This window comes from Falco rusticolus, chromosome 7, assembly GCF_015220075.1.
Source record: "Falco rusticolus isolate bFalRus1 chromosome 7, bFalRus1.pri, whole genome shotgun sequence".
Lineage (NCBI taxonomy): Eukaryota > Metazoa > Chordata > Aves > Falconiformes > Falconidae > Falco > Falco rusticolus.
In genome coordinates this window covers 12,298,492-12,324,520 of record NC_051193.1, presented here as the reverse complement: position 1 = coordinate 12,324,520, position 26,029 = coordinate 12,298,492, and the positions used below count along the sequence as shown (strand labels likewise).

At 44.9% G+C, this 26,029-nt stretch overlaps 1 long non-coding RNA gene across 1 annotated transcript; it reads right to left on the bottom strand.

Moving 5' to 3' along the window:
- Positions 1-19,907: 19,907 nt before the first annotated feature.
- On the bottom strand, positions 19,908-24,921 carry LOC119151852. Its single transcript, XR_005105572.1, has 3 exons — positions 23,008-24,921; positions 22,820-22,898; positions 19,908-21,898 (listed from the first exon to the last, which is right to left on the bottom strand). It is a non-coding gene; the product is annotated as an uncharacterized LOC119151852 (long non-coding RNA).
- Between the last annotated feature and the right edge of the window lie 1,108 nt (positions 24,922-26,029).

Below are 26,029 nucleotides of genomic sequence, written 5' to 3'. Positions count from 1 at the left end.
GAAGGAACCTCAGATGAAAGGCTCGGTCCCCTCAGGGACACCACACAGGTGAATGGGCTGCAGCCTCTTCAGTCCTGTGGACCATTCACTGTATTTTCAAGCTTGGCAGCTTGTTTCTTATAATTCCTTGAAAGATAGAAATTAAATATCATCGCATTAGAACCAATATGTCCCAAGTAGAGAACAAACTCATAATTATGTAGCCATCATATTAAACAAATGAGCTGCTCATTAAAAATAGATGCAAAAGATTCAATTAAATCTAATGCTGTATTAAGGGTTTGATGACATGCTGGCTTTATTTCCATTGGTTCTAGGCAATAATGAAACAGCTTTTCATAGTGACCCAAGAGGAATATGTTTCTTTCTTAAATACCCATTTCCTTCTTAATCTTAAAACTACTATTAACACCTTTTCCTTTAAGTAAAGGGAAGGGGGAAAAAGAAGAAAAAAAGAGAGAGAAAAGGAGCTTTAGTTTTCTAGCATTCCAGCTGGGTTTAGAGGCATAAAAGAATGAGGGAGCCCAATCTTTATTCTGTGTGCTACCTCTAATATGATTCAGAAAGATGTAATAGGGAATCAAATGTCTGTAAGGACAATTATTGAATGTACAGAAAAGGATGATTATTGAATGTAGAGAATTTCTTCTAAGCATTATCTGCCTCTCCTATATGTGCACATCATAGCACCAGAAGAGCTTCGATCCATTTCTCCTGATGAAACCGTTGCCTTTGGTCCATCCTCTCTACCCAGCTGGACGCTGGCCGCAGCTTCAACTTACACTTAGCAATAGATCTTTCTCCACAAACTGATTTTATTTAAACCCTTGTCTGTGGCCCTGCCCCTTGTGTTTTGGAAGCACGTTACATTTTGCCAAGCGATCAGGATTACGCTTGTTCCATCACTGCTATCCTTTCTCCGGAAAGGCTGCCCAGGGGACAGAGCTGTAAATTGCATCCCAGCTCCATCTTAATCCATCACCTGGACAAAGCAGCAAAGTCCTAGCAAAGACTGAAACAAAATCAACTTTGCTTTTTCCCTGAATCTCTCACCTAGCTCTCAATACAGACACTGTCAACTTTTAATTATGTATGGGCAGATTATCCAGTTGCGGATTAACCGTGTTATACCAAAAATAAAACACTTTCATTCCCATTGTTGACCTTTCTCTACATCATCACTCCAGTTTTTGCTAAGATTAATATAGAAAATAAAACATTTATTCTCACAATCTGATTTACACTGGTTTTAGACTGTGCTTTACTTTATTCAGCTCCCTCCCCAAGTCTGGATAATCACAAGTTGACGGACTATAGCGAGGAAAGACATATTAAAATTTATAGTTATAAAATAGCCTGATGCAGCGTCTGCTGTAGATGGCAAAATAGATGGGATTGATTGGGCATTTATCTCTGAAACAGAGGGTGGTTTTGATGTATGTGCATAATTTGTAAGTGAATTTGCTTCTCCCTAGTACTGCTGTGGTTGATGCTGCATAATTAAGAATTCCATCTCCAATCTGAAAAGTGCCCTTTGGTTTAGAATGTAGTTTGATTTCACAGAGAAATCACCTTCTGGGCACAATGTATTTGGAAACCCGAGAATCCAAGATGCTCTGGGATACTTGCTATGCTGGAAATTTAAGGGCTGTATGCTTATGAGTGATATCATAACTACCAATTTCTTGGCTCCACCTTGTAAACCACTATATTCTATCAAAGGGTACAAGCCTGAAAAGTTATACACATAATATGTTAATCTATAAGGGATATGAAAAAGGGAATATTTTAGGTAGCTTTTCAGTCCAATTTCAGCTCTTGTTACTGTGTCCAGTATATAGAGAGCTGTGAAATCTCTCTTGCTTTTCAAGGTGTACTGTAATGTGGGAAAAACCTTTGCAATGTCACCAGTGCAGAACAGGAGGTGGTGGTGGCAGAGGTGAGATCGCTTCACTAGCCTGGTGCTTGCTGTGTTTCTGCATTCTTGGGAAGATACGGACTCCTTCACAAGTGTAACAGATGCTGATTTAGTCTGTAGTGCATATAAACTTGTGTTTTCAGGTCAAAAACTGTGAACTGGAAAGAAGCAGACTGTCAGTCTCTGCTGAAACTTGAAGAATGAGAACGTATTTGTTTCCACTTTTGCCCACATACTTTTCCCTAGCTAGCTCATTTCCCTTTTAAAAGCTTTTTTTCTTTTTTTTTCTCCCCCTCCCCAATGAGTAACAATTCCTTATGTGCATTTCTCTGTCATCTCCAGGAAGGATTTGCCATGAAAGGAGTGGAAGAACTCTATCAGAACATTTCTTCTGATAAGAGGAAAATTGTGACCATCCTTAGCCAAGCCACTGTTGGCATTTCCCTTCACACCACTCTCTGTTCTGAAAGCTCTTGACTGGAGGAAAAAATGTGCAAAAGGTTAGGTTTTCTTTACACTTATAGAGCCTTTCATCCCCCAATGACTGAATTTATTTCATCCATAAAACAAAAATCTCAAAGGATCACACCCTCTTGTACATGTGGTGGGTTGATTTGTATTCTGCTGCTGTTTTCTGTAAGATAACAAATACAGGAAGAGAACATCAATCCTGATTTCTTTTCTTTCTTTATCTCCCCTCCCGTTCTCTGTTGTGCCATGACTGCTAATAGCATTCTGGTTTAGTGGTGGATGTAATAAGATATGGATGCTGAATATTGTCTTTTTATACCTGTTGCGCCTATACGAATGCTGACAGCAGGCTTCCCTCCGCCTCTCCTGCTTCTCTCAGAATTGAATTCATTTACCTCAAAATTACAGAGCTGTAGTCACAAATCTGTTGGGTTAGAGAGATACTTAAAAAAAAGATACAATCCACTCACCCCTCCTATATGCTCTTACATTGTTATCACTCCCTTGCCTCTTTTTTTTTTTTTCCTGAAAAAGAGGGACAATACTCTATTTTTTCACAGAAATTTCAGATCATTCACTAATGCCATTGTGTGTAACCAAATTTAATAATTTATAAAGGTGAGACTTTCTGTACTTGTAATAAATATCTATACTCATAAAAAGCCAGGGATTCGTAACACCCAGAACTAAATTATTTATCAGTCAGAAAGATGGTTGGATCCACAGTACAGGGTGTTTATAAGGACCCCAGAAGGGTCATCTCCTTTGGGTTAAGAAGGGATTTGACCTTGATCTTTCTGTTCCCACGAGCTTTCCTGACAGAGGAAAGCAGCAGGCATTATTCAAGCACAGATTAGGTTTTAAAAAGTAAAATATGGGAAAAAATATAGCATGGAGACATGATGTGAAGGTTAGGAACTGGATGCCTGTCTCTCATTCATCACACGGGAAGAGTGAAGGTGACCATCAGAGCCTCTCAAGGCTGGTGATGCAGGGCAGCACCTGCTGCTGCTGCTGACTATCCAAAACCACAGATTTTTTGGTGCTGAGTCACCTGAGCTCACATGATGCAACCTGTCCATGCCCACAGTAGGGCATGGCTGGGTGCGTGTTGAAAAGCCAGCCCAGGGCCGCTGGATGTGGGCTTGAAAGTGTGGGTTTGGAGAGGGAAGTGGTGTGGACTGGTCCCCACAGTCAACAACCTGGTGTCCCCAGTGGGCCCAGGCCCCTCACCCACACCTGGTCTCACCCATCTCACCAGGCAGCTTCACAGAGACCTATCCCTGCTAGTACTTCATCACCCCACATGTGTTCTACCCGTTGTGTACACTGACCCAGAGTGCAACTGCCTTTGCAGCAGCAACATTAACTAGAGCTCCAACCCTGAGCCTCTGCCCATGCAAAACCTGTTTTTTTCGTTTTATTGATGAAATTGCAAAATAAGATTTTCCACCTGTGCCCAGGAAAGCAGAATTGAGGAAAAAAAAAAAGAGGAAAACAGACAGATGAAAAATAAAAAAAATTTCCACTTACCAGAGCTGTTAGATGAACCTCATCGCACATTCATAACTCTGCCTTCCACCAGCAGCTAGGCTTTGGGCGGAAAAAATCTCCACGGCAGAGAGCAACACAAGTGATCTAGTGCAGAGAATCAAGGGCAGGAAGTTTTGCCCAGATTTGTATTTTTTTAAGTAAACAAGATTTTCAGTTTATTTTCATGATGAAAGAAGTTGAGCAGAAAAAAAATCCCAGCTTCTTCCATCATGAAATACATATTGTGGCAGAATGCTGCATGCCTTGTGTCAAAGGATCCATAGTATTGATTTCTTGAAATGAAAAATAAGTTTAAGGTGGAGTGCTTGGAAAAAAAAAATCAATAAAATTTCAAGTGACTGAATAGAACTATCAATTGTAATGACAGCAGTCAAAAAGCCTTATCCAGTTCCATAACATTTGGTGTCTGGACCTTTATTTTCATTAAATTTGTCATTGACAGAATGCTGACCTTAACTTACCAACCTGCCTGAAATTAGATTAAAAATTAGTGCTGCTCAAAAACGCCTGTTTTCGTTCCACAAAATGTTTGCAAGCAAAAAAAGGACATAATGGAGCAGAAGTATAGATGTCTGCAATGCAAACTGGAATGCCGCAACCCAGTCAACTTGGATAAATATTTACAAACATCTGAGATTTGAGAAACAGCCTCAGCCTCCACCAGCTATCACCAAAACCATCTCCCAGGCTGTTAGCAGGAAGGCCAGAACATGAGAAGCTGGGTATCTTCCAAACACTTTGGTTTTTTCATTGTTTTTCCCCTTCGGTCCCACAAGAGTTGAATTATCAACAGTCAATAAATAATCACCTCATGTGGGACTGAGGGCTGCAGCTCCCTGGGGAAGTTCCTCCCAGTCTATATGACTCAAGGTGTGGAACCTGCAGCTGAGCCGTGCCCATCACCATCATCACTACCATCACAATGCTCCTTGGCAGCTGGCGAGAACTCAAAGCTTGTGCCATCCCTGGGGTCCTCAACATCCTGTGGGAAGGACCAAAGGGCAGTTTGCTCTGCTTGGCGTTTCCAAGTATCTCCCACTTGTCTCAGCCCATCCAGCCAAGCATCTGAGGAGCAGGGTCAGACTGATTTTGACCCCTTTGCAGCACCCAGCAAGTTGACAACATCCAGTACATAAAAAACATCATTAAAATTACAGGAAGGAGGCTGCTAGGGTGCTTGCATGCCTTGCAGAACAAGATAAGTGGGGCACAGGAGGCAGGGCTCACGATGGGCTGCTGCAGTGCACCGGGCACAGCCTGCTGCCCTGGTCCAACCAGTCTCCTGGTACCCTGTGCTGCATAAATATTAAACGTGAACAAAGGTGCTGACAGGGTGATGCTGGGTAAAGGTACACGGGGGGAGATGGGGTGGAAGCAAGTCCTTTGCTCTTAGAGGGTGTCGTGTTTGTGCTGCAGCTCCAGTTAACATGTGTAGGAATTCATTATTCATTATTATAAATAATCTTAGCTTGCTGTACATCACGTGAACAGCACCATCCTTTTCCACAGAGAATGCTCCCTGAATGATACATCGCCATAACCCATGTGTGGCTTTTCTGGGTGCCTTGGGGAAGAGCCACAGCCAGACAGGGACTGGTGGGTCTTCACCCCTGCTCGTTGCTTTAGAGCCTCACTCCCTCCTTCATGCTTCTCCCTATTTGGCTGCTTTCCCCTCTTCGTTCAGTGAAACAAGGCTGCCGTGTGCTGCTAGCTGGGCAGCTCCCAGGAGACATGTGTGGCAGGTCCCCACAGCAAGACGAGCAGCCACAGCTCCCTCCCCACCACACTTTCCCCCCACATGCTCACCCCCCGTCAGCCCTCCGGCTGCCCCACTCCCCTTCCTTCCCAGAGGGGCACAGACAAAGGCAGCTCATGCTTTGTTCTCATAGTCTGTGCCCTTTATTTTTGGTCTGGTTGCTTCAGATTTCTTTCTCTCCTCGCCCCACCCCCCCCCCCCCGTCTTTTGGGGGTGCTATTAAAGCTTCCCAAAGCCTTGCAGGGGCACCTCATCCTCTGGAGCCTCCAGAGCACCTCACCCAGCACAGCCCCCTGCAGCCCAGGCTACCCTCCCCATCTATTTCTTGGCCAGCTGTAGCCAGGTTCCTGTCCTGAGCTGGAGAAAGCACCTCTCCTGCCTCAAACAAGCTTCCCTGCTCTGCAGTGATCTGCGAAGCCACAGGCTAACCCAAATATCCTCACAGCAATGCCCATCCCTGCCTCCCAGGCAGTGGGGGCCACGCTGGCCAGCATGGTGGGATTTGCCTGGCCAGCCCCAAGGCCCCCGTGCTGCTCGCAGCCGCAGAGGCAGTGCAGGGGTGGTGTCTGGCTGACCTTCTGGAGGCTGCAGGGGCTCTGTTGTTTAGATACTGCCTTGCACACCTACAGCAACCTGAAATGTTTTGAGAACCGAGGTGCCAATGCGGCTGTTTTGCACTCTTACCAACCCCCCATATTTTTTATTTTATCATTTGTTTTGGTTTCCCTGCCCGTCAGTCCACGCTGACCTGCTATTGCTTCTCTTCCTCTGGCGCAGAGGCAATGTTTTTCTGTTTGCTAGCAGTAAGGAGGACAGAAAGCTATCCTGGGAGGTCTGAGCCTGTGGTGTCCCCTGGGAGAGTCGCTCCCAGCAATGAGGGAGAGCAGCATCTGCAAGCCTGGCAAAGTCCCAGCCTGTCCATCCTTGCTTTTCCTGGCAAGGAGCTATTCCTAAAGTCTCCCTGAAGTTCAGGGTGTGTATCTGTCACAGCACTATCCAAACTAGCCGGCTGCAACAAGGCTTTTACCATCCCATACCAGGTTAACTTCAATAAGTAGTTCCCACACCTTGCCCCAGCACAGCCACTGATCCCCCACAAGGTTTCAAAAGTTCATCTACTGTCCGTGCTGTTTCTCCATCTTCTTCAGGCTAGTCCACTTGCTTCTCGCCTCTGCTGCATCTAGATTCTTCCTTCTCTGGCTCCTCTCCCAGCCAGCCTCTCCTCATCTGGGACCCCTGCTTCTCCTGGGTCCTCTCCTCATCTCTCCTACATCCAGGGCACACTCTCTCCTCCCTCTGCTTCTTCCAGGTCTCTCTTCATCCAGCACTCCTCTTCATATGGTCCTTCTCTTCCATACCCCTTAGAGCTATTTAATTACTTAGCAGGAGCCAGCCACAGCTGCACCTTATCCACATCAGCCAACCCACCACTCCTGAAGCAAGCCCACAGCTGTATATTATCAATGTTAATTACCCCATCTTCATTCCTCTATAATTCCTCTATATGCGTCTTGCAGCTGCTGGCCAACAGAAGGTGCATCTGTACATACCTTTCAGGATAAAGATGATTCTTATAAAGCATAACGACAAGGAGATACATGTTCAATGAGCATGGCAGCACCTCTGATATGGGATGCATCAAATGCTCTCCTCTTGGCTGTCATCAAAGGCTTCATGTCCTCCAGGATCTAGACATTCAGTCCTCCTCTCAGGTGAAGTTTGGCCTTCTCTTGTTCCAATGACACTGAGTTTGTAGCTGCTCCCTGGAAATATTTCTTTCTATTAAAAAAAAAAAACCAACACCAAACAATCAAAACCAAATACAAGGCTTTAAATAAGAAGTTTAGTGGCAACTGATTTTATCTTCCTTAAAGCCTTCTGAACTTTTCAAAGCTCCAAGTGTTTGATTTACTTTGAGGTTCAGATGCCAGCTCAGGCTGATTATTTTCAAGACTTGCTCTCTTGTCCCGGGTCATTGAGTTTTGCACTTGATCTTCAAGAGCGCCTTGGCTTTCACTGTGGGGTTCCTTCGGGAATACATAGGTTTGCATTCAGCTGCAAGGAAAGCAAGTACAACCCACCCCAAAGTACTGGAGTCAATTTACAGGAAAAGGGCCAATTTTTTCCTTTATTGCTTCTGCGGTTGCAGAGAGATGAATTCTCCATGGCATAATAGCAGAACAAAAATAGACTGCTTCTGTAATACACCATATAACAGGCTGGAATACATCAGCCTTTTTCCTCAATGGTTCTTTGACAAGTGAAACTTTATCTAACCAAGTTCCCTACATCATTCTCCTTCTCCTTTTTTGCTCCCTTTGTCAAAATTCCTGCAAGTGTCAAACTGGTGCTAGTGCAGTAACATGACTGTTCAGGTTGCGCATTGCCAATACTGCTGTGACTCTGCTACAAGAGATATGCAGAGGGACTCAGTGAGATTGTGAACCCATAGTTGCTTGCTGGACGGGCAGAGGTTTCCATTTATGATACTGCTGATGAGCAGCAGCAGCTGGGCACTTGGGCTCTGCATCAGGTACCGGCCAGGTTTCGCTTTATTTTGGGCTGTACCTGTTGTCATGGATAACTCTCAGCAGCTGTTGCACCAAGTTTCCCATTCTGTTTGGTCTTGATGCAAGAAAAGTATTACATGAATGTCCTTGTCTATAGGAAACCTAATTAAAACAACTGCTTGGCTCTGTGCTATTGAAAGCAAACAATTCTGAAGGGAGCATTTGTTGTATGTGGAGAAAAAGCAATAAGTGCTCACAATCTGGCTAAAAATAGGTGTCAAACCCCTGTTATCATGTCTACAACAAGTAAAACCTTTTAAAAAAATTATGCTATTTGTCAAACATATTTCAGACTTGGGGGGAAAAGCCACTCCTTTTAATCCAGCCAATATGTTCCCTTCAACGTGAGGACTTTATGCTTCCCTCCTCCCCCAGCACCTCAGCCTAGTGTTTCTGTAGAAATGGATATCAAATGAGACTGGTAGGAAACCAGTTCCTCCATACAGTGGGATTTTGTATCAAATATGTGTGCTTTGACCACTTTTTCTTTAACATGATTTATCCTACTCTCTATTACACTTCCATGAGCCCTTATGGATGCTTTCAGGGCTGCATGCTGAAGGCTACCAGCCCATCTAGCCCCAAGAGAAAATGCATCTGCTCCTGTCCCACCTCCTTTCTGCTACTGCCCCATGAACTTTGCATTCAAAGGAACTCCCTGTAACTGCAGCGTTATACAAATGTATTTGAAGAGACTAGGTGGAGGTTGGGGGATGTAGGGCGTGCTGCTCAGCATGACAGGCATTGCACTGCCGTCACTCCTGCTGCCTGGAGCCAGCGCAGACCAAGGTAATGCAAACAACATGTTCTAGCAGGAAGATGGGTATTTTATAATGGGTGAGGCTGACAGTTGGGGTGGTACCTCGAATCTCAGCAGATTTCAAGATACTTCACGTAGAAAGAACAGGCAAAACTTTTCTGCCAGAGCCACCTCAAGCATACTTTCTTCTTGGAATAAGAGCTAAGAGGTGTCACAGGGCTGCGTGCCCTGAGCAGTGGTTAAACTGTTCCCTGCATCCCTTCATCATTGTCCCTGGGAGTATTGAAAACACATCCTCAGATATTTCACAGGCAAACCATAACGCACCTGCAGCCCACATGTGCATTCCCAGAGCACAGTGACAGTCCAGCTCTGCCCCCGTGATATGCCAGGGTCCCGGGATGACCCTGCCTGTGGGGTTTGCCATGGCACAGGACCCACATTGTCCCAACCAGGGACAGATGTGCAAAGACTCTTCGGGAAACTGCTGGTTACATTCAAGACTGACAAGCTGCAAAAAAAATAAAGGAATAGTTTTGGCATCATTGCAGGATAACCTACCCCCCGTCTCGTTCTGCCCAGCACCTCAGTGCCCAGTACGAGCAATGGCCTTGTCAGGCACTTGGGGTGAGGGCTGCCAGATTTTGGGTGAGGGCGGGTGGGATGCAGATGGCAGGCAACGTTTGTGAGCTTACTTTTCTACCCCGGGGCCTGCTGGGCAGGATTGATTACACCACTCAGAAAGCGGCACTAGCAGATGTTATTGATGTGGGACTGGCATTATCCACAGTGCATGCTGTCGATGTAGAGAAATACCACAGATGGCATCGTTTTTTAAAACCCCTCTGCCAAAATCTTTTAAAACAAAACTTGCCATTTCTGTTTGCATTGATCCTTCTTTCCTGCTATTGATTTTTGCTCTTTCCCATTATGGGTGCAAGGAACAGGGACTGGCCGTTGTCATGCTGGCACGTGGATGGAAGGAAATAATTTCCAGAAATCCTGTTAACTGTGGGGGGACCTTGTTTTGTTAAGGTTTTGATTTTTGTTTTTGTGCTACTCTCACTGCTCTATTTAACATCAAAATAACAGGGCTGTTAGACCAGCTACCAAGTCCCCAGATGGCCACAAGGAGAACTTGGTGCTGTATTTATGTGACGGCTGTACCATAAAAATGGATCAGTAAATGCTTCAAGCGGAGAGCTTGGCTTGAGCTGAGTCCCGTGACCTGACATGAGCTGGAGCTGAGGAAGGATTTCAGAAGCTGAACGATGCATTTCCAGGAGGGCAAGGAGGAACAAGGCTTCTGGATAATGCAAAAGAAAACCTGAGACCTGCAAGGTGTCAGGAGCAAGGCTCAGTCCAGCTTTTCCTCCATGAAGGGGCCCAAGATAGGCTTGAAAAGTCGCAGTGGTTTTGAGCTTGCTTTTCATTTGCATGTTGCAACTTCAGTCCTCTGCTGTTCTCAGTCTTACTGATAACACACTGCAGAAAACAGGGCATGAGTTCACCTTACGGTTTCCAGGAAGACAGTTGGTGCTGAAAGGGTATCCCTAAGGCACAGGCCAACACACCGAGTCCTTCAGCAGCAGAGCTGGTCGGAGCCCATCTTCTCCTCTGTACCAGCTCACTGCCTTGTCTGGATGTCCCAGTGCAACCAAGGAGGCAGTCACTTGCCGCAGGGCAGGATTTAAGGAGTAAAGAGGGTGTAAACTACTGGACCCTGGCACTCATAGCCAGAGCCACCATTACAGAAGCTGTAATGTGAAACTGCACCTTTGGGTAGTACCAGGAGGAGGATCCAGGACCCCATGGCATCTTCCCGTGTGTAGCTAGGAAGAAGCCAGGCTAGAAAAGCAAAACCAGACCTCGATCCTTCCAGGCAAGTGTAGCAACTGTGAGTCCTGTCCCCTCACTGCAACCCAACAGCCTTTCCTGGCTCTGCAAGCAGTGGCAACACCATGTCAGAGTAGAGAGAAAAGCATGAGGTAGATCCATCCCTACTACGTCTGGTTTGGGCCTTTGGAACCTGTCTTTTATGTAAACCTGAATTACAGAAAACTGTGCTGTACCAAGAAGATTAATTTGTGGTCAGTGCATTCCCTGCTGGCCAGGCACAGCCAGAAGAAAGACCTGATGCACTTCTGTGGCTTATTACTGCCTTTAGCCTACCAGCTCAGAAGACGTTCATTCTTAACTAAACTAGTCAGTAATTGTGTACTACTTGGTCAAGGGCTGGGGTGGGACCCTCAACAATGGAAAAGTTTGAATGCAGAGGGGGTGTTTTTCTCAGTGAGTCATTCTAAAAGAGGATCGTCTTTGAGGAAGACCTATAGATTGTGTACCCCCAGAGGTGGGACACAGGACCCCTCCTGGATACTCTTATCCCTCTAAAAAAATTTACAAAAGAATCCCTAGGCAAAAATCATGCACAGACATAGAGAGATCCACGCGTCATCTGCCTGGTGATGCTCAGCTCAGGAGAGCTGGAGAGAACACTAAAGAAAATCAATCTCTGATTTTATTCTTACTTGCTTCATTCATTCATTCATTCATTCATTCATTCATTCATTCATTCATTCATTCATTCATATCAATAATAAAACATCTCAATTCATTTAGGGTGTAGACCTGATACTTCCAAATGAGGAGACAGTGGATCAAGCTGCTAAAAAAATTGCAGCTGTAACTGCACCAGAAGCATACAGTTTTGCTGAGGTCCCATATTTCAGTCCTCAGCTACCTGGACACTGCATCTGGAATCAGCCAAAAAGCCAAATTCCCCAGGTTTTTTTATGGGCAAAATTTACAGGACTGAAAAATAGCACAATTCAGGAAATACAGATGCTTGGAGGCCCCAGCACTAAACACACAGCATAAGGATTGTGTATGTTTTCAGCACTCTTACATTTGCAAGAACAGACCTTTTCTTGCAACATGTTCACATAAAGTTTTGTGTCAAACAGCAGATAATGGAAATCATCCTGGTTCCCATTACTTTGGTGGCAGCCTGCCTTGAATACAGCATTCAGTTCTGGGCCACCTCATTAGCAGGAAAAAAAAACAGACAAACTGGAGACAATTTAAAGAGCAGCTGAAATGATTTTGGGGTTGAAAAGATTGATTTATGAGAAAAGATGATGAACTAAATATATACAGCTTCACTGAGTAATGACTAGGGTTATGGGTACCATGTTCAGGCAGACAGAAAAGAATTATTTTGTGTGTACAAAAATGTAATGCTAAGGGGAGCACGATAAAAATGACAGAAAGGAAAGTCTGAACTAAGAAACAGGACAAAATCTCTGTGAAATATTCTCCTAAGAGGCATGGAAAAAACTCCCATCTTCTTATTGACATTTTAAAGAAGACAGGGAAAAATATAGATGATACAGTTATTCATCCAATTTATCCAATGGCTTTTTTATCAGTCTATAACCCCAAAATAAATTAAAAAATAAAAAGGGATTAGTTTCTCCTATCCTCAGTATTCCTTAAAAATACCAGCTGATACTTTCTTGGTAAAACTATGATGGAGGAAAAACTTGCTCAGTCTACGTAACTCCCTGTGGGAGGTCTGGGGTTTGTAACCTTGGCAGTTCTCAGAACCTAACAAATACTCCCTCACACAAGGGACAACATTTCTAACTTAATAAGTCTGTGGGTTTTGGGGATTTCTTTTGTTTATGGTCCACAGCAGGACCCAGAGTCCGGGGGTGATGTCCCTGTGCCTGCTCCTGTGCTCACAGCCACACATGGAGCTGAGCTGGCGCTGGAGCTGCCACCCACCAACTTCTTCTCACCAGGTCTCGGACCCTTGCAAGGGAATAGCCACGAAGAAACCCAAGTCCTGCCTCCAAGCTGCTCTTTCAATTTTGTCAGATGTCTTCAATCATCTGACAGCACTGCAGACCTGCTTGCCTAGCCCCGGTATATATGGAACATTTAGGCAGAGTGGAGACTGATAACTGGATGACATTGGCAAAATGGACAAAATCCTTTTATCTGCTGTCCACAGAGTTTGTTGGAAGCTGTAGAGGAAATGCATGGTGGGTGAGATGAAGTGTTTTCATCGCACCCATTTTCTGTACAGAAATGGTCTAGTTTGAGAAAAACTACTTTTGCCTGAACCATCTGAATTCATTATCACTGGCCCTGGAGTCATAGGCTCCTGTGCTTGGAGCTGCACAAAAGGCTGTTGTTGATGCTGTGTCCAGCGAGAATTTTGTGAACAAAATCTTTTTTGTTCACTTTTAAAATTAGCTAATCAGCAGAATAGCTAAGGAAGCAGTTATTTGCTTTGGATCATAACAATGGCCGAGATGCAGAAAACGGCTAAGAGATTGGAAGTGATGCAGGAACAGAGAAGCACTGGATGACACAGGCTCCTATTCATGGAAGTGAGCTACAAAAAAGCTTAATGGAAAAGCAGTGGGAGCTGAAAACAAGCTTAAAATCACACAGGCTGTCCCAAATAGAGAGGTTTGCCAAAATCTAGCCATCAGCAGGCTAGGAAAAAATTATGCCCCCTCTAAAGTCAACCCTTTTTGCCAAAGGGGAAAAATATCAGCCCAGTAATAATCAGTTATCTGCTACTGGTGCAGCACCACGGGGTTACCTCCTTCTGCAGAGCTCCCGATCAAGGGCAGTGTATGATACAGACAGTGAATCAACGTGCACTGATTAAATGATTTGACATATGGCACATATAGGGACTTTGCTTTATTTTGTTTGCTACCCTGCTTAGAGAGGGAACAAGTAAACCAAGCACATTTCCATCTATGGCTTTCCTTATGGAAGAGGCTAGGAGGGAGAAAATTTAAAAGAGGGCAGGAGAGACTGTAGAAAGCTTTGGGAAATAAAAACAAACAGGAACCAGCAAAAGGAGGGAACAGCATAGTGCAAAGGATCTAGAGATTTGCTTGATGCGTATGGTTGGAAAATTGCTTTCTTTTTCTCAACACTGAACAGATCCGTGTTCTCTCCCTTCAAAAAAGAAAAAAGAAAAAGAAAAAGCATGGTTTACTAAGGGTCAATGGATTTATGGTTAGCTTTAAATCAGTGCAACTTCACCTGGAAGGTTTAGTTTTGGAGGTATTCAGGATGGGGAATAAACATATGAATTATTCTGGTACAGTGGTAGTAAATAGTCCAGCAGTCTCAGACCAATTTCTGTGGTGCCATATCTCATAAAGTCTGATAAATCCAGCATGTGCAGCTGCTGAGGACTTTTGGCAGTAGAAAAAGGCTTATATACCACTAAGTGTCTATATGCCAGAGACTCACTGACCATGTACCAGCCCTAGCAACCGGCTTTTGTGATGCTGAGATTTAGTTATGGCTTCAGTCTCCCGTGTTTTGGGTGAGGGATAAAAGCAGCGCTGGGGAGTGCAGAGCAACCACAGGTGAGCTCACTGGACTGTGTCATACCAAATTCCCCGGGCTGGCAGAAAAGTGTCGTGTGTCTGGATCTCTCATTTAGGAGTTCATCACATTTATAGCAGGTCCAGAGATTTTGCTGTTTGCTGTTCACTGATGTCTCAAAGTCTTCTTTCTTATCCAGATGCAGTGATTTGAATTCGCTGGATGAAAAGGGGGGACTACCCAAGAGGAAAATGATGTCCTATTCACTAGATTGGGGAAATTACAGATATCCCATACACATTTCTTTCCAGCAAAAAACCTCTCCACTCCATCACTCCCAAACATTAGTATAAGCATTTTAGCTAAACTCTTTTTATTCCTTACTATTTGTAAATGAGATTCAGCTCTACATGCAAAACACCCCACAACTTTTTACTATGAAACATAAATATGATACTTTTCGTACAAAGCTGAATTTTATCTCAGGATAAAAAGCCAAAAATCCTAATCATTTGCTGGTTCTTATTATTGGGGAAACTATTACATGTCAGATAATGAGAAAAGCTATCTATGCAGCTGAAAGAGCGACTCTTGTGCCCACTACTAGAAATTAAAACCAGAATTATAAAAATATTGTTGTGGATAATTTCAGCTCAGAAAGGCTGAGTGGCTCTTATCGATGATCATGTTTTCACTAATGCTTCCTGGCAGAGCTGCATCCTTATTCATGTAGAAATCACTGGGAGCTACTCACCAGGAAGAGGGTGGGTTAGCGTGTTTAGGAGGCTTGGAGAGCTGTCTGAGAGTAGTCAGTCAGTGTGCACTCTGATAGTCTGGTTCTGACTGTATTTCGTTTAAAAAGCAGAGGTAAATGTCACCTGAGGAAACAGAAATATTTGAGAGAAAAATGTGACTGTGCAAGGCCAGCTGTCAATTATCCAAAACATATTAAAGCCCAGCAAACAAGTCTCCAAAATCACCTCCAACCAATTTCCTCCTTATTTTCTTTCGCTCTGGTCACACATAACTTTCATGCCATCAGGGCACCCACAGAGAGCTGAAGGTCTTGGTTCCCTGACCACCACCACCACCAGGCTGGATTGACCAGCTCCAACGTCAAACAAAAATGCATCAGGAGCACACCTTGTGTGGGACGTGGCGGGGGTGAAAACTGTGTGTCTTGGGTAGCACTGGCTACTGCACTGTGCTGCAGCAAAGCAAAACCACAGCACATTCAGAAAACCAGCCCTGGAGACCTCCCTCCCAGTTATCCTGAATCATCCTGGACAGCAGGGAGGTGTGAGACCTGCACCAGTGTATAGCCACTTGCCTTTGAATTTACAAAGTAGAAAGCCGTGGAGAATTGCCCTCCAAATCCAAACCTGCCTTTCCTCAGATGGGTAGAATAGCAGGATTATCCTGTCTGCAGCTTCTTATACAGCTGAGGCTTTACTTGCTGAGTGCATTTCTGTCATGCTCTCCTCTTCGGGGCTGCTGGTTGCTGTATATATGTATGTGGAGGTGGCTTTTTGCCAGAGCATTTCAGTTTCAGCAACAGAGGTTGTCAGTTCAGCACTTGCTTGATATTGCTCTTTGCTCAGGAGAACTCCCGTTTCCTCGTTTCCCTTGCAGCTATCACCGTGCCTCTCCACGGTGCTCTTAGTACCATTTAAACCATGCCAGCACATCCTATTTTTACACACTGAGAAATGGCAAACCTATAATGAAATATGGGCAAGGAGAGCAGTACAATAGGTGGTGCGCAATGCTTACCGTGCAGGTGAGTATATAAAGCAGCTCTGCGTATAACTCCCTGAGCCCTGCTATATTTTGGCAGCCTATTTTCTTCTGGTTACAATTCAGGCACTAGTGCAGTCTACAGACACTTGTACAGATTTGCTTTGGGGGCTGCTTGTCTGAAATACGTACCTCTGCATCTCTAGCCTTTCAGAGCAGTCAACATCAGATGGGATTTTTCAGGCATCTGATCTGGGAGAGAGCTCTCCGGAGCTGATGTCACTGTACTCCACATGATATATATGCTTATTTCCCTGGCAGTTGGTCCTAGCGGGTGTTTGATGGGCAAAAAGTTCTTTCAGGCTGCAGGCTTGATGAAGGCAACAGCCAAAGGACCAGGGGGCTCCTGGCCCTGGCCAGAGAAAATGACCATCCCGCATGGAGAATTGTGTGTTGGAAGAGAAATATGAGATGCCTGATTGCCTGCTAATGGGCATCATGTGCAGCTCCCTCTGAAATTATTGCACGTCAGCCATTAGAGGCAATGAGAAACCATCTCAGATTCATGGGCAACCAGCGATCTGACTGAGGATGTTCAGGCTGACATTTGTGAGGGCACTGCTGCTTTTCACCAGGGAGGCAAAGGGCACCTGATGAAGTATTAGGATTGGCCAGCTCTATTTAGCTGCTTTCATAGTGTCACTGCCACATGTTGGGGTATAGAAATCCTCCTGGCTTTTGGGCTTGTTTTTATTCCCTGGTCCTGTCCTTTTTTCCCCTCAGTACTGTAAAACATCATTCTCCAAGAGCATCCAAGTTGTCTGAAACCTCAGATCGGCTGCATGTGAAGGTCTGAAAACCTGCATGAGACAAGTCCTTCAGGGAAGCAAGAAATGCCCATCCCGCGGGCTTGTCTGCAGGATGAGGTCCCCCACTGCAACTGGGACAGTGCCAGGGAGCCATGGATATGTGCTATGTGGGCAGCAAGAGAAAAAGAAAATATTCTGGGAGGAGAAGGGTGGTAATATGGTACCTGTCCCTCTGTCCATTCCTGCAGATGCCCTTGTAGTTTGTGATACATCTGCTGTGCACCCAGAGAGATGTAGTCCTGGGAGGTCTAGGACGGGTGGCATTACAAGAAGGGTCACACTCATCTGTCAATGCTTTTACAACCAGGAGGCAACCAGTTTTATGTCACAGCCATTTTTTGCATGCCAGCATTTGGGGTTGCCCAGCTGGAGGTGCTGAGGTTGGTTCCCAGCACAGACCTGTGGCCACCACAGCGTAGTGACCCCAGGACCAGCAGCAGCATGAAGCCCTGAGCGAAAAGGGCCAAGCACAGCCAGGTCTGGCCAAAGTCCATGGGATCCATGGAGGCACAACACCTGCGTAGATCAGCCCCAGGGGCTCTCAAGGGACAATAACAAAGTCAATTTTTCTTAAATTTATCCACTTCACACTTGCTCTTTCCCTGCCTGATGATGGGAACAGGCAGCAGTGACAGCGCCTATAATTTTCAACTTGAAATGTTGGCAAAACGTTGTTCTCCAGCCCGGGCAGAGCAGCTGAGACCCCGGCACAGCGCGGTTCCCGTTTCTGCTTTTACAACCCAGCTTTGCCCACTCTGAAGGCTAGACCTTGCGCCGGCTTAGGGCTGGTGTGCGCCTTCGCCTTTCCTCATCAGTGCTCAACAGCCTGTGAAGAGGAAAGGCTTTGTTTTAGAGGGAGCAGGTGTTTGATTACCTCGCCTCTCTCTTTTTATATTAAACATATCCCCGGTTCACCTCTCTAGGAGGGATAAACTTGTGTTTGCAAAAGCGGCGAGGGAAATCACTTGAAAGGCGACATCAGAGGCAGGCTGTCTGCGCTGATAGTTTGATGAAACAAAAGAGCAAATGAATGAAAGCAAAGCCTTTAAAGTCTTTTCCGCTTGCAGAGCACAGCTCGCAGCAATGCTGCAGGCCAGCCCATCTCTGTGGCAGGGCTGCCAGCCTCACAGCAAGCCCCTTCCCTGGGGGGGCTGCCCAAGGCTGGACACTTGGAGATTTACCCAGAAAAGGGGAGAAATTTAGCCCTCTTCCCCATCCCCGGTGCTGTCTCCCGCTCAGAGGCTGCGCTGGTGGTGGGTGCTCTCCTACCCTGGACAGGGGAGTTGTAGCATACCCTCGCAGGACAGCATCCAAGGACAGCAAAGGCATCCCCCAAGGGAACATAAGACCCATTACTGTCCATGCCACGCTGCAATCAGGCAGCGGTGCCATGCCCAGGCACAGCAGCTGAGGACTTGGCACCTAAGCTGCCTTTGGCTCAAGTGCTGGGCTCAAAGTGCCAACACCAAAGGGATGGTGGGCTGGAAACAGAGAGTTCCTCAGGGTATGGACACATGGACCGACATTTTTGGATGTAGAAGAAGAACCGTTGGGCACCCTAACTGGTTTCAGTGCACCCCGTGTGGACATCCATCCCCTCGACTTGGGCCCAATTTAGTGAACAAGCCGAGAACTGTTATCCAGGTTACATCTTTGTTTCAAACAGAAATAGAAGGCGGCCATGCCTCAGTGAATAAAAGCCCATTGCTCCCCTCTAACCATCTGTCAGGCTCCTTGCCATGGTGTCTGTGTGTTTGCTCAGGCGTTGATAGGGAATTACCCACCTTATATCACAGCAGATTGTCTTTCGCCTTCTCACTACTCCATTCCCCTTGTGAATATTTTGGATCTTTGCCTCCAGTGGCTCAAATGCAGGTTGTGGATTATAGCCATGGAGAGCCAGGGACAGAGAATAAAGAAATTCTTGGGTGTCTTTGGATGAAGATGAGGTTGGAAGGAATTTGAGCTGGCTTTCCCAGAGTCTGCAGATACCAGGGCAGCACTGGAATCAAAAGAGCCATTGTTCCCCTTGGCACGATGCTGGAGGATGTTACCTAGAGACTGGTCCAGAGTACAGACTCATGGCCAAACTGGAAATGGTTGCCTGTTGGAAACATCGGCTATTCTCCTCTGCTTCTCATATGATTTGCCAAAACATACTTCTTGTACATTCCCAGCTCAGAACAGCTTGTTACGGGGTTTAAATCGTGATGTGTAATCTTGTGACACATTGCTGCCTGATGATGTAGGACATGGAGATGATGAAGGAGGATGACTGGACTGCAGTCCAGAAAGAGTGTGGTGCCCAACTTGGAATCTGTACAAAGCATTTTCATAAACATTAGCTAGCTTTGCTGTTATTAGTCCTAAGAGCCAGAGAGAGAGAGAGAAAGTTACTGCAGCCAAAGATAAAAGACCTTTCAACAAATGTGCCTCAGAATTGAATGCCCTGCTGAAATTTCCAAGGTTCCTCCAACCTCCTGATGTGATAAAGATGAATCTCCTACACTTGTAACCAAGCTCTTCACTCCACGTGTGGACATCTAGATATCCTCAGCCACTCTGTGCGCTAAGATGCCCCGTAAACCATGCTGCTCCCTTAAAAATTCCCCCCTGCATGGTGTGGTGTACCCTCCCTGCCCTGGCTAAATGCTACAGCTCCATCCAGGCCTTTGGTTTAAGCATATCCTAAAGCGCTTTCCTGAATTAGAGCAGGCCTTCAGTGTTGGGAACGGTGGGGATGCTCTCACCTTACTTCAGCTCTTTGGAGTCTCTCCAGGTTGGCCATCTCCAGAGTCAGAGAGTGATTTGACCCATCCTGAGCCTGGCACCTGAAATAGATGGGTTCAATCTATTTTGCTCTGATAATGCAACAATCTCTCCTCTAACAGGAGAGGGAACACAGGAGAACAACTTGGCAAGACAAACTGTTTAGACAGAGAAAGTCCCCCCCCATCCAGATGAGTCTGGGACTAGGTGCTGATGTTCAGCACTTTCAGCCAAAGAGATGTGAATGCCCCAAAAACTTGTTTCTTACTGATTTTCGAACTGGTTGAATTAAAAGGCCAAATACCAGACTTTAACATTACAGTCATGCTTTATATGAAATATGAGTATATAAATACTTTATAAATACCTTATAAAGGGCTAATGAACAATTCATAGTTATTTCAAGAAATGGATAATCAAATGTTATTTGTTATATGGATTGTTATACGGTCCAACAGGTCAATATATTGCTAGTGACCATAGCTGATTGTGACCAATAACACCTTGAGTGATGTGATAAGGACCAGCTTCAACACAAGATGTTTTTGTCTGTGCGACACCTATTAACCCTCTCTCCACTATTCTAGAAATAGAAACCTCCTGTAAAGGATGCCCAGGATTAATGGGTTATGATACAAACATAAGGCAGTGGGTTGTTGAGTAGCTCGTTTGTAGCTCAAGAACTTGATTATAGATGAGCAGAAAGAAGTAGAGACAGATGAATGCAGACTGCAAACAATGAACAACATCTGCTAACTGAACCGGGGAAGCTCCGAGTGCCAGAATCGAACATCCAGAAGTCCATGAGCAATGGGGCTTTTTAGCGGGTGCTGGGGGGCTTTCAGGAGGTTTCCTTCTAGGTTCAGTTACATGCTTAGCTGTCCTACTGTTTTAAAATTACAGCTTACAGAGCAGGTCATCTAACTGCCCCAGATGGGTCTGTGCAAGAGAAATTGCTCCTTCATGATCTCAACCTCGCTATTGTACAATCAATTCTGCTTTTAAGTAGTAAAGAAGCTCACTGGAAGTTGCCAGTTCTAGTTACAGCATGAAATGTCTAACCTTGGTTTATAGCGACTAAAATTGCATTCCTTGCAGCCTGAAATTTACTTGATCTGAGATGGTGTCGGGTGAGGGAGGAAAAACAGCTGTGCTGAAACCTCCTGGAAGGCACAGACTGCTCACATAAGACAGAAAACGCAGCTGATGGAAGAGCAGCGAGGGCTTGCTCCGCAACTGGCCTCCTGAAATGCAGCTGCCAGCACCAAATGCTGCAAAAAGCATTAACGCAGATGCTGCTTATTTGTCCTTGGAGCTGCATGGATCGCTTGAGTGACGGCTGAGGCATTTCACACATCAGTAAAAGCATTTTCCCCAGGTATTTCTGATCGCCATACATATTGTTTGCTGACAGGTTTGTGGCAATAAGCTCACTTCAGCTAAAAATTGCACACTGGCTAACAGAAGAACAGACCTAATTTTCCTCACTTTTACAGTGGTTTTGCAATCAGTGTAACTTCAATGACCCTCTACCTTTATATCAGAAATAGCACTAAGGAAATCAGATTTAACAGAGTAGAGAGCCGTTCAGAGTTGCTATTGTAAGAAGGCAAAGGTAGGCAGAGACGTTTTTCCACTCCTGATCCTGGCATGGGCCAAAGGCCAAATCCACCACTGGTAGAAAGCAGAGCAACCTTCAGGCTGCTTTGAATGGCCTTGGTTTGTAAAAGCTGCTGAGAGTCTTATACTACCCAAGATTTCTGCATCATCATGTACATCCCCCTCCAAAACATGAGCAGAACTGCTAGGCCAGTGGTGTTACGAGCTGGTCGTGTTCCCTGCACAGCTGGTTTAAAGCCCATCCATGGCCAGCCCAGTTACAAAGAAACATTAACACAAGCCATACTCTGTCCCAAAGAACATCAAAGGAAAGATTCACTGTTTTGAGGTCTCTGAATCAATTTTTTCTGTCTTCTCTCATTTCTCCCATCTGCTGCATGCTGGATTCTCCAGAAGTGCTGACAGCCACGTGTGGATCTTGCCAATGGGGGCAGCGAGCGGGAGGTGCCACTGAAACCTGCACTCAAAGACTGTCCCGGGGAGCCAGCACAAACCTCTCACATCTGTGACCTTCAGAGGCATACAGAAGAAAATGCTTTTCAGCAAATGAATACCCCTCAGGTTCTCGTGGAAAAAATGCCCCATCCCTCCCTCAGTACTTGTGTTGTTTTCAACGCCAGTGGCCACATCATTATTGGCACTTTTTTTTTTCTTCATTTTTTACAACAATCTCCTCCTTGCCTATTTTGCTGTGGATGTTTGGGACTTGTTCCCTTTTTTCATGTGAACGTAGCTAGGAATGGGCTAGGAAAGGAAAAATTTTCACTTGTGTGGTTTATACAGATGTGTCCACATCTCTGCCATGTCAGCATGCCCATGGGAAGCTTCTGGCTTCCTTACCCCTGCAGCTGTGTCTCAAGTCAAGGGTGGGTGGTCGCTGTGGGTTCCCACCCTCACTTCATTCCCAGGACATCTTTCTAACGGGGTGAAGCTTATCTAATGGGTGACAGTGAAAAATGAATCCTGCTGGTTTGCCTGTGCCTCCTGGATGGGATGTACAGCCTAGAGAGAGCAAGGTGTCTACCACACTTGTCCTGGACAACAGAAGGAATAAATTGATTCATGTCTGGAAGTGGGAACTTCCAAGTTGATGGATGGCACATGGTGAATATTAATCTTTTTTTTCTTTTTTTTTTTTTTTTTTTGGTGGGATGGATGTTCTTCAGCCAGACGAATTTTGTCCTTTCACACTTCAGGTGAGAGCTGCAGTGAGCTATGGCAGTTGCTGAGGACTGGAAGAGAGAGCACCTGCCTGAAGCAAGTTTCTGTAGCCCTTCCAGAAGCAGGAATCTTTGTTTTAAAAGAAGCTTCAATACAGTTCAAGGCTGAAATCAGTAACTCTGAAAGATCTCAAAACAGCTGCATTCAGCAGGGATCTCACTATGGGGTTTTATTTAGCTACCCATTGAAATAAATAAAAAAGGGAATTACCTTAGTCTGTTGGATCCACCTGTCAAACAGCTCACTTGATGCAGGTACTCATGTTTCCCAGTCTTCCTCCTCCTTTCCCCTGACAGGTGATAATATTAGCTTTTATCTGTCAGTAAGATAGCATGGGAATTCTTGTACAATTTTTAAATAGAGATAAACATGTGATTTGTTTCACCCCCTCAGCTTACACTGTTTCCTCTTGGTTGTGAAGAGGACAGGTTCTTCTCCAGGGCAAGAAGAACCGTGTCTCTGCCTGGTCCGAAGGGCTGCAGGGCCACTTGTGCAGCACTGAGGGGTCCTGAAGAGACACAGGAGCAGATAATTGTTTCTAAAAACTGGCATGGATGGAAAGCAGAAAACACAAAGCCACCACGACCAAGGCAAGAACGAAAAGGCAAACAATGGAAAGGAGGATGGGCCTCTTCAGAGGTCATCTAGTCCAAGAGGCTGCCCCATGGCAGAAGCAACCCTGCTGAAACTACTCCAACCAAAATTTCTCATGCCCTTTCCTAAAAATCTGGCTGGGTAACCAGTGCCAGCACATAGGTACCTGAAGGTCCATAAAGCTTTTACTGGTGTCTCACATCTGAGCTCATTGTATGGTCTTGCCTCCAGAAGTGGCAGGCATTAACAGATTAGAGCCAAGGACTCAGCCTTTTGAGTATAAAATTGAACAAAATCTTAAATATCAGCATATTATACACTCCACACAGCCGGTCTGAAAAGGCTCTGGGAAGGATGGAGCGTTTATAGTTTTCACAGAAAGAACTTAAAGGAGATAAAGACAAGTATTACCTTCTAAAATAAGGGCTGTATTTCATCTAATAACTTTCATTATCTGGCACTGCTGGCCTGAGCTCTGTTAGTCAAGTGGATTTGTGGACTTCTAATCTGAATTGTTCTGCTTGTCATTACCCCGCCGCTACCAAAGGACACTTCTGTCAGCTCTGAAATGGGAAAGGCTCATTCCTGTTGTTGCTTCCCTTCTGAGCCTCCAGGAGCATGTGGGACTCCAGGGAACTCTGACAAGATGGAGTCCAAGGGAAGTTTTCCAGCAAAGAGAAAAACCCTGCGGATCAGACACCACAGCTTCACTTCCTTAATAGCAGCTGGTTTTGTGGCCGATGGTGACACAACTGGAGAACACCAAGACAGGGCTGGACTTTCAGTACTCAGAAACCATACTTGTCAACTTACTTCCACTTCTGTATATTTTCAGCACAGCAGAAGGTGCAGAGAGGAAAAAATGCTGTCCCAAAAGCCAGTTTTCTAAATTTGCCTATTTATGTCACTCTTGGAAGAGAGGGACTTTTCTGGCCTGTGCGGAGCAGTGGGGACACTCACAAAACTGCTAATTTTACCCCAGAACACTGTTTAAGTTTCGTTACATATTATGGGCAAATGCTGCCACTTCACCATAGTCATGTCGGCCAGGGCATGGCCAGGTCCTCAGCTAGCTTCACCACAAAGACAGGGGATCATGACCTTTTACATTCATTACCTTCTTCCCAGGCAGTTCACAACACACCACGGACTGCACCTTTTGGTATACTTTGGGGTTTGTAATGCAGTGAATTGTACCACAGTGCATTTTTCCAGAGGCTCATTTTTAGCACTTACTCAAATGAGAGATTCTTCTTCTACTAATGCGTTAGTAGCAGCACAAGATAAAAGAAATAGATTTCAGAGAGCACACTGTCTACTGCCTTGTTCTTCTTTCTCTCCTGAAAAGATGTAATAACATACAATAGCACAACAGCTAGTTTGCACATTTCAAAGTTTTTGCAGTGCAACAGATCTGCACTGAGTTTTTGCAAAGTTGCTTCTAAGCGGCCTTGTTGTTATGCGGAGTACCAAAGGTTGTTTTACAACCATGTGGAATTTGAGAAATCCTCAATATTTCATCTGTGGGGTTTTGTTGGGGTTTTTTTCCACTGATATCTGATTCTTTCTGTGGAGTAGCTTTGGCCTGTTTAAATTCCGCAGCTTTCTGTAAATTAAATATAGAGTTTCATAACTTAACCACGTGGTACTTGTAAGGATCTTATACCAAAAAAAAGAGCATTTCACTATGAATATAGTATAGCACTACAGAAAACATACAAAATACTGCCATGGAATAAAAATATGTATCTTTCAAATGAAATAATTTGGATTATTTCAATGGGCCCGTGGCCTAGCTGTGTTACTTTATTTCTGTCTAGGATATCATCACTGGTGGTCTTTATACGATCTATTTGAAAGATACCTGTGTGCTCTCAAAAGTGTTGGCTTTATACTGTCAGTTAAGCGTTACAACCACCTAATCCTAATCTACATTACATCCATTGCTTCAAGAAAAAGAATATTTGGAGCTGGTGGTGTTTTGATTATTAGATTTTTACTGTCTGTTTAAAGAAGTCTTTCTGTTCCATCAACTTATTCCATCATTATAGTGCCTGGAGCCCTCAGGAATACTAATGTTCCTGTCAAGCCTGTGAGCTCAGGAATTCTGGGCTAGAAGAATCTTGCAGGTCACACAGGCGAGTTCACTTTTACTGCAATGGTCTCCTACAGCCCTTTCAATGAACTGTATCCGGGCACTTTGATTTCCTCAGCTGTAAAATGCAGATTATTACATAAAGAATGCTCAAGCACACACAATCTGCACCAGAGCCGCACAGTTAACCCCAGACACGCAGATACTTAGCCAGAAAGCAGGCTTTCCTCCACACATTTAGATATGGAGAACTAGTTTAGGTGCATACCTGGTAAAAGATGAAGACAGTTCTAAGAACATTTTCTGATGTATTACTTTCTTGTTTAAAGGAAAATCGAAAACACTTCATTGTAAAAGTCTGCATGGTTCAGCTTTCCCTCTGCTGCCTTCCTTCTTAGCTTCAATGCAGAGGAGTATCTAAGAAGCATATGCTTTTTTATTAGCAGAAGAGATAGGCTAAATTGGGATATGATTCATGCTTCCAATTTATGCCTTCTCTTCCTTTATTGTCAATGGCTAATGAGAGGTAATTGCAAAAGCTCGCAGAGGGAGGCACTTTCAGGAGAGAGAAGAATTAGAGAAGGTGTGAGTAAGGTTGTTTTTACCATTCAGAGGCTTTTCATTCCACATTTGGTCTGTTCATGACTTTCCAAAGTTGCTTCTGTCAGAGCTTGATATAATTTCCAGAAGTTAGAAATTGCTGCGGTGGATCAACACTTGTAACAGCACCC